General features: G+C 53.7%; 1 long non-coding RNA gene across 1 annotated transcript; it reads left to right on the top strand.

Annotated features, from left to right (window-relative positions):
• Nucleotides 1–1,428: 1,428 nt before the first annotated feature.
• LOC129007804 (uncharacterized) lies at nt 1,429–7,122 on the top strand. Its single transcript, XR_008492394.1, has 3 exons — nt 1,429–1,677; nt 2,117–2,200; nt 5,087–7,122. It is a non-coding gene; the product is annotated as an uncharacterized LOC129007804 (long non-coding RNA).
• Nucleotides 7,123–8,503: the final 1,381 nt, after the last annotated feature.

Raw genomic sequence — 8,503 nt, 5'->3', positions numbered from 1 at the left:
TGGTATGCAAATCTGGAAGCCTCCCCCCTGTTTCTATTCCACCTTCTCCTTTCCATCGTGGGTGCGTGGGAGCCATGTCTTCTTTTAGATCCCCCTGGCGCGGCTAGGATGAGTGCCAGGGCCTTGGTGGTACAGCCAGTGCTCCATAGAGCTGTTTACAGCCTGCCAGTGATTCACCCACAACAACTGAGAGAAGGCTCTGCCCAGGCGGGGCCCAGGCCCAGGAGAAGCAAGGGAGACCAAGTCTTCAAAGCCCACTGGGATCTGGAAATAGGGGCCTGAAACACCTCTCAGAATAGCTTTGGCCTAGGAGAACAGGGATTGGGATTTGGGAGTCCAAGCTGGGCCAGGATTGAGAGAATTTGTTCTGGCTCAAGCCCACTGATTCATTCATGTCCAAGCCTTTGTCAGCATCTCACTCTGGGCACCTTGGGCTGAGAGCTGGGGGCTCTGCAATGAACCAACCTGGGTCTTGGGCTTCAGAAGCTTGCAGGGTGATGGAAAGGGGGCCGGGCATCATGAGTCACAATAGAGACAGCCACGGGTGACGTGCAGGTGCAGCCAAGGTTGTCATTCATTCAGTGGGCTGAGGCTTCATCGAGGAAGGGCTGTCCTAGCAGAAGAAACAGCGCATGCCAGGACACAGAGGCCACGCCCAGCAGTGAGTGGTTGGATGCAAGGCCTGCCTTCCTGTTCTACACGGCTCTGGCCACCCCTCTGTTTTTTTTTTTTTTATCTGTAAAAGTGGAGGTGGTAGCCAGGCGCGGTGGTTTATGCCAGTAATCCCAGCACTTTGGGAGGCCGAGGCGGGTGGATCACCTGAGGTCGGGAGGCCGAGGCGGGCAGATCACCTGAGGTCAGGAGTTCGAGACCAGCCTGGCCAACATGGCGAAAGCCCGTCTCTACTAAAAATACAAAAATTAGCTGGGAGTGGTGGTTTGCCCCTGTAATCCCAGCTACGTGGGAGGCTGAGGCAGAAGAATTGCTTGAACCCAGGAGGTGGAGGTTGTAGTGAGCCAAGATCACTCCACTGGACTCTAACCTGGGCAACAGAGCAAGACTCTGTCTCAAAAAAAAAAAAAAAAAAAAATGGTGGAGGTGGTGTTGCTTGGGTAGGGGGTTAGAGTTCGTCCTAAAAGTTTCCCTTTCCCATGGGCCTCTCCAGCTCTGACACGGGGATTCTGTGGGAGTGAGAGGAGGCGAGTTGCTGACAGGGCAGGGATCTGGGTGACAGCGAAGTCCTGGTGGCTGGGCAGGGAGGACAAACAGAGCTGTCTGTTTAGGCAAGGAGGGGAGCTGGGAGGAGAACACTGCCAGCCAATTGGACTGTCTCTCCAGGCCCAGTGTTTGCTGATGGAATAAGGGAGTCGGGTGTGTCAACAGTGGGGAATGAGGTGGCTCTGCACTACACACACACGGGCTGTCCCTGGACTAGGCCATCAGGAGGGCCATATAGGGCACTGGCTGGTGGGAGCCCGTGGAGCCCAGTGCACTTGCCCATTGGGTGCTCAGATGGCTCAGCCCAGGCTGCGTCTCTCTCCAGGCCTCTTCCCGTGTCTCTCTGACTCAGCTTGAGCAAAGCGGCAGGGGCATGACCCATCCCACTCTGGGAGGGGAGGGAGACTCCCACCTGCTCCTGACCTGTCCGGGCTTGCTCCCCTGGGGACATCCCACCACGTGAGTTCTAGTCTTGACTCTGCCACCAACTTGATGAGTGACCCTGGGAGTCCCTTCCCCCTCTCAACTTCAATCTCATTACCTGAAAATGAGAGGCTGGGAGAGAGGTTTATGAGCAATTTGCCAATGGGACCCCATCTTTGCTTCCACCAGAGCAGTTCCGATTTAAGCAGTTTGCCTGATGAGCCCTTTAAGCCCTGAGCAATTGCTGAGTGTCTACTGCATGCCAGGTGGGCACAGAGTCATATGCGGCAGCAGGTTTTCCAGTCTCAGTGTGTTCCTTCTTTAGAAGGGGAGTGTTCCATCTCCAACTGTACACTGGGGCCGCGTGTGGCTCTGCAGTTCTGTGAGGAGACCCAGAGTCACACGCACTGTGGTTCATACCCCGGAGCTGCCATTTGCTAGTGGTGTGACCTTCTGTAACCCCTTTGTGCCTCAGGTCTCTCATCTGGGAAGTGGGATGATAGCGCCAACCTAGCTGGATTGCTGTGACTGCCAGCACAATGCCTTCTAAGGCTTCAAGGTGGGTGCTCAGTAAGCCTTAGCTGCCATCATGACTACCAAGGATCCTGATGGTCCTCTCAGTTTTAGGAAGGGGCAGCCATGCAGAACAAGTCTCCAAAGCCAGCAGGAGCAGGACAGGAGGATTGAGAACCCCCAAATTGATAGGCAGCCTGGGGCTGGGTGGGGCAAAAGGTACTGTGAGGTGGGGCCTCTGCCCTTTCCCCTTCCACTGCACCCCATCCACACTCCATAGAAGTCAGCAGTTCAAGTGTCCTCTAATGCACCCCATACCCCAACACACAACACGCAGGAGCCCCAGGCCTCAGACGGGAAAAACACTGTCTGGCACTAGGTCTGGTTGGCTGGAGAAGTGGGGAGGGAGCCAGACAGTCCTTCCATCATGCAGATGGAGAGACCTAGAGTCTCAGGCGTTGGGAAAATGAGTCATTTAACATCCATCAGGACCCAAGCCTCCTGAGCCCCCAGCCTGGACCCCTGCACCCCCTCTTGGGAGCAGAGTGAGACACAGAGCTCCCTAACACTAGACCAGGTGTCCCTTAGCTCTGCTCTTCTAGGAGGCTCCCTGAGCACACCCTCTGCGGAGCCTGACTCCCACAGGAGAAACAGATGGTGCCAGAGTCTGCTGGGAACCGGCTGTCCTGGAGGCCAGCTGTTGCACAGATGTGAGGGGGGAGGGTGGAATGGGGGTTACAAAGGCAGGAACCCTTGGCAGCTCATGCCTGAGTCACCCGTCAGCTCCGAGAGTGGTAATGAGCAGATTAGGGTTATTACAGCCGAATGGCTCGGAGCGCACTTGCTCACCCGAGCAACCATCAGCGAAGGGCTGATCGCCCACGACTGCCACGGCCGTCACGCCAGGCCCGCCTCTCCCCTGCCCTCTCATTGACCGTGCCGCTGCCAAGGCAGCCTCTGCAGCCTTCACACGCCTCATTAGAGCTGCCGGGGCATGCCCACCAGCCCTGGCCCAGACATCACCCCACCCACTCCTCTTCCCAGGTGTGTCAGGGGGGACACAGGAGTCTAACCTGGGGCCTCGATAAGTGGGCACAGTGATCCCTGACTAAGGAAACAGGTGTATAATTCCCCACCCACCTAGAATTGGGGCAAGGACAGGTGTGGCAGGGATCCAGCCTCCAGGGCCGGTCCTTGTCTGTCTGGTCACCTACCAGGGGTCTAAAACCAGTGAGGTCCCTCTAGGTCTGGGCCAGGGACACGTCAATCTCCAGGGAGGGCGGCTTCTCCTTCCCCACTGGGCCCATGTTGTCCCCTCTGCTCCCTCTCAGAGCAGGAAACAGAAACGATCTGTTCCAGCAGCCCAGGGCTGAGAGGCGGGGCTGAGTGTCAGGGGTAGTAATGATACCGAGTACCAAATCGCAGAGACAGATGGACGCTTACTATGTCCTAACAGGCACTGAGTGCTGGACATGTGTCTATCCACTTTGTCTTAACAACAGCCCAATGAGTGAACAGATTGAGCATCCCGAACCCCCAAATCTGAAATCCAAAATGCTCCAAAATTCAAAACTTTTCGAGTACCCACATGACTGACGCTAAAAGGAAATGCTCATTGGAGCCTTTCGGATTTCAGATTTGGGATGCTCAACAGATAAGAATAATATAAATATTCCCCAAAAAATCTGAAACCCAAAACTTGTTTTTGGTTTTTTTTTTTTTCTCTGAGATGGAGTTTGCTGTTATTGCCCAGGCTGGAGTGCAATGGTGCGATCTCGGCTTACTGCAACCTCCGCCTCCCAGATTCAAGCTTCAAGCAATTCTCCTGCCTCAGCCTCCCGAGTAGCTGGGATTACAGGCATGCACCACCATGCCTGGCTAATTTTGTATTTTTAGTAGAGATGGGGTTTCTCCATGTTGGTCAGTCTGGTCTCGAACTCCCGACCTCAGGTGATCCACCTGCCTTGGCCTCCCAAAGTGTTGGGATTATAGGCATGAGCCACTGCACCCGGCCCGTTTTTTTGTTTTGTTTTGTTTTGTTTTGTTTTGCTTTATTTTGAGACAGAGTCTCGCTCTGTCGCCCAGGCTGGTGTGATCTCGGCTCACTGCAAGCTCCGCCTCCTGGGTTCATGCCATATTCCTGTCTCAGCCTCCCGAGTAGCTGGTAGTACAGGTGGCTGCCACCACGCCTGGCTAATTTTTTGTATTTTTAATAGAGACGGGGTTTCACTGTGTTAGCTAGGAAGGTCTAGATCTCCTGACCTTGTGATCTGTCTGCCTCAGCCTCCCAAAGTGCTGAGATTATAGGCATGAGCCACCGTGCCCGGCCTGCTTGTTTTTTGAGATGGAGTCTGGCTTTGTTGCCCAGGCTGGAGTGGGCTCACTGCAAACTCTGCCTCCTGGGTTCAAGCGATTCTCCTGCCTCAGCCTCCCAAGGAGCTGGAATTACAGGCACCTGTAACCGCGCCTAGCTAATTTTTGTATTTTTAGTAGAGACAGGGTTTCACCATGTTGGCCAAGCTGGTCTCGAACTCCTGACCTCAGGTGATCCACCCACCTTGGCCTCCCAAAGTGCTGGGATTACAGGTGTGAGCTACCGCGCCCAGCCTGTTTTCTTTTCTTTTTTTTATTTTTAGAGACAGGGTATCGCTCTGTCACCCAGGCTGGAGTGCAGTGGTGCAATCATAACTCACTGCAGCCTCAGCCTTCTGGGCTCAAGTGATCCTCCTGCCTCAGCCTCCTGAGTAGCTGGGACTACAGTTGTGCACCAGCGCACCCAGCTAATTTTTAAATTTTTGTAGAAGTGGGTTCCCACCTCGGCCTCTCAAAGTGTTGGGATGACAAGTGTGAGCCATGATGCCCGGCTCCAAGTATTTCTGATAAGAGATATTCAAGTTGTATTGTCGTCATCATTGTCATATCCATTTTATAGATCAGATTACTTAGTCCCAGATGGGTTAAGTAACTGGCCCAAGGTCACAGCGCTGGTAAGCAGCTGGGCTTCAATCCAACAATCCTGACTCCAGAAGCCTCTTTGAACTACCACCTTCTGCACCTGCCCCAGGGCTTCTTTGCCTGAGCTGGTGCCTCGCTGCCGCCCTGCTCATCGTCTTCTGGGAAGACGCCTCTCATCTTGCCAGTCCTCAAGCCAGAAGCCTCCGGTGCTGCCCTAGGGCTCCCTGAATAGGCATCCCTCCTGGTGTTCAAACCACATCCTTCCTGACTAACCTTCCATTCCCCAAGGTGGCCTTCCACACTTTGGAGCCTCAGCTCACCTCTCACTCTCACGCTTCAGTTTCACACTTCCCTTCTGAACGGTCCCACCTCTGTGCTTTTGCTTAAGCTGTGCACACTTCCCAGAGTGCTCTTTCCCCTATGTCTGCCTGGACTCCAATACCCTATGCCTGAGCTCCAATGCCCTAAGCCTGAGCTGACCCATGACATACAAGCACCTACAGAGGCCTGGGAGAAGGAGGCAGTTGTATGTGTGTCAGTGTGGGGAGTCAGTGAAGAGGTTTGGGGCTTTAGGGTCAGTTGTGTGACTTCAGGGCAAGTCCCCATCTCCCTGAGCCCCAGTTTCTGCAAAATGAAGATATCCATCCCAGCTTCTCCTGAGGTTTATAATGGTAATCTGTGAGGTTCTGGCACACGATGAATCCATAACTACCCATTGTGACGAGTTCCCCACTTGTGAAGTCAAATGAAGACCCCCTGGTGTTGGCAGTGCAGGAAAACCTGTCCCCTGAGCCCCTTGTCCCTAGGGAGAACTCTACCTTCAGTGCCCAGGAAGGGGTCACTGTATAGCAGTTGGTCCCTAGTGACCAGTCCTGGCAGAGGGCCTTTATCCCACTTCCGGTAGCCCAGCACCAACCATCCCCAGCTCCGGGAGGGGGTGGGCAGCACCCTCCTTCCTCCACATTGTTGCTACCTCAGAGAGTCAGAATCCAGTCTCCTGGCAGCGGAGCTCCTGCTGCCCGCCATGGGTGTCTGTGATGCTGCCGTGCCCACTGGGGGCTGCAGGCGCTCCAGCATCAGGACTGACTAGATCTTGGGAGTGGGAAGGGGACTCCAGCCAGGGGCACTGGAGACAGGGCCAGCCTGAGTGCCTGCTCTCCCAGGGGCAGGTGCCAGCATGGTGCACCCCTCAAGGAGTGTGGCAGGTAAGATTGAGTTACTGGCTGCCCCAGGCTCCTGTGCCATTGGGAGGGAAAGCACCTGGCACAGGTATACAGTAGATGCTTAGTGATGAGGAGAATCTTCCCTTGGTGTAATTCTGAACACTTTGGGTACCAGCAGTCAGAATTCCCAGGGGAGGAGGCAGGCATTTGACAACGGCTGTCAGGAGGATATAGCATGTTCAACCTTCCCCCCTCCATGAGAGGAAGTGGTGACCTCAACCCCAGGACCCTCCTCTGCCCATTCACACCCACCCACTCCCACTTCTCTGCCAGCCTCAGTTGGATGTGGAGCAGAATGTAATGAGGACTTACCTGTCCACAAGGACTTCACAGCTGTTCCAAGGCTATGGATGGGCAGGTGCTAACGCAGCCCCTCAGTGTCCCCCTTCCCTTGCTTTTGGGGTGGGCTTGGGGCCCCTGGGGGGTCCTAACTCACTGAAGACACCAGGGCCCAGCTTCTGAGTATTCCTAGAGGCCATTTCTACCCCTAGAAACTTTACATGGAGCCAAAAGCCCATTTGAAGCTCAGTCTGGACCAGGAGAGGCTAATCATAAAATGGATATTTTTTAAGTGTACAGAAATAAGAATTTATTTTTGAAGACATGATTTATATTTTGAATGGCTAATGCACTCACATGATTCAAAATTCAAAATTCCAAAAGAACCGACAGTGCAAAGTCGCTCCTCCTTTGGTCCCCACCACCCAGTTTCCCTCTGCAGAGGGAACCTTGTTGCCAGTTCTTGTGTGTTCTTCCAGAGATCTTCTATGTATAAACCGTCATCCTCCTAGGGATTCTCATTTGTTATCCTTTTAAAATGCACACACATCCTGCTCTGTACCTGGCTTTCTTCCCTTAAAAACACATCTTGATTATTGTTCTATGTCACTTGCAAAACAGGTTCCTCATTCTTATTTTGTGGCTGCAGATGACTTCATTGTATGGAAGGACTGCGCATTATTTAACTGATCCCTTATTTTTTGTTTTTCGTTTTTTGTTTTTTGAAATAGAGTCTTGCTCTGTCACCCAGGCCGGAGTGCAATGGCGTAATCTGAGCTCACTGCAACCTCCGCCTCCCGGGTTCAAGTGATTCTCCCGCCTCAGCCTCCTGAGTAGCTGGGATTACAGGCACGCACCACCACGCCCGGCTAATTTTTGTATTTTTCATAGAGACGGGGTTTCACCATGCTGGCCAGGCTGGTCTTGAACTCCTGACCTCATGGTCCACCCACCTTGGCCTCTCATATTGCTGGGATTACAGGCATGAGCCACCGTGCCCGGCTGATCCCTTATTGATGCACATTTAGCTTGTTTCCAGTGTTTGGTAATTACATGAGACGTTGCAATAAATAACTGTACACATCCCACTTCAAATGTGTGCTAGCGGACCTGTGGGAAATTCCCAGGAGTGGAACCGCCGGGTTAGACGTGGCTACGCACAGTTGTGAAGGAATGGAGAGGTCGGATGGCCCTCCTTGGAGATTACACCAGGCTACGCTTCCACTGGCCTTGTCTGCATCTGTCTGGTCCCCATAGCTTTGCCAGCACAGTGTTATCAAACTCTGTGAGCTTTGCCAATCTGATATTTGAATAATGGTATGTCAGTGTGGTTCGACATTTTAAAACAGCAATTATATTGGTGGCTGTTTACCGAGCAGGAGTACGCCATGCCAGGCACGTTTACATATGACATACTGCTCGTTTCTCATGGGGAGCCACTGGAGGCAGAGAGCAGTTGCTCCATTTTATACAGGGGGAAACTGAGGCCCAGAGAGGTTACGCACTTTCCTACAGTCCTTATAGCCCTGAAGAGCAGCGTGGGGGTTAGAACCCAGTTTGTCTGACTCGGGCCAATGGTCCTTCCTTATTCCAGGCTGCCTTTCAGTGACAGGCTGCTGAGGACACCCTAGGCCAGGAGCCACCCCACCTGGCCCACCGAGGCTCTGAACTCTCCCAGGGCTATTGCTTCTCTGGAGTTGGGTGATGAACAGAGGGTTGGACCCCCACAGCCCTGCATGGGGGTAGAGGCCCTCCCTGAGAAGGACCTCCAGAGCCCAGCTCTGCTCTCCCAGGGTGCGGTTCCATGGGAGGTGGGCTCCTGGTCCTAAGCTCTGGGCAGGTTGGCATCCCCAGAAGGCAATGCTGACGACACCTCCCTTGGCACCCCCAAG

Source organism: Pongo pygmaeus, chromosome 9 (assembly GCF_028885625.2).
Source record: "Pongo pygmaeus isolate AG05252 chromosome 9, NHGRI_mPonPyg2-v2.0_pri, whole genome shotgun sequence".
Lineage (NCBI taxonomy): Eukaryota > Metazoa > Chordata > Mammalia > Primates > Hominidae > Pongo > Pongo pygmaeus.
This window is presented reverse-complemented; position numbering and strand designations above follow the sequence as displayed.